Below are 407 nucleotides of genomic sequence, written 5' to 3'. Positions count from 1 at the left end.
GTCCTGTAGTTCATGAGTCCTGTAGTTCACGAGTCCTGTAGTTCATGAGTCCTGTGGTTCATGAGTCCTGTGGTTCACGAGTCCTGTAGTTCACGAGTCCTGTAGTTCATGAGTCCTGTGGTTCATGAGTCCTGTGGTTCACGAGTCCTGTAGTTCACGAGTCCTGTAGTTCATGAGTCCTGTAGTTCATGAGTCCTGTGGTTCAAGAGTCCTGTAGTTCATGAGTCCTATGGTTCATGAGTCCTGTGGTTCATGAGTCCTGTAGTTCATAAGTCCTGTAGTTCCTGAGTCCTGTAGTTCATAATTCCTTTAGTTCAGGAGTCCTGTAGTTCAGGAGTCCTGTAGTTCAGGAGTCCTGTAGTTCAGGAGTCCTGTAGTTCAGGAGTCCTGTAGTTCAGGAGTCCTGT

General features: G+C 47.4%; 1 protein-coding gene across 1 annotated transcript in view; it reads left to right on the top strand.

Moving 5' to 3' along the window:
• matr3l1.2 (matrin 3-like 1.2) overlaps nt 1-407 on the top strand; it is a gene marked incomplete in the record, with an annotated part of 17,677 nt that overhangs the window by 14,373 nt on the left and 2,897 nt on the right.

The sequence above is a fragment of the Austrofundulus limnaeus genome, unplaced genomic scaffold, assembly GCF_001266775.1.
Source record: "Austrofundulus limnaeus strain Quisiro unplaced genomic scaffold, Austrofundulus_limnaeus-1.0 Scaffold89, whole genome shotgun sequence".
Taxonomy (NCBI): Eukaryota; Metazoa; Chordata; class Actinopteri; order Cyprinodontiformes; family Rivulidae; genus Austrofundulus; species Austrofundulus limnaeus.
This window is presented reverse-complemented; position numbering and strand designations above follow the sequence as displayed.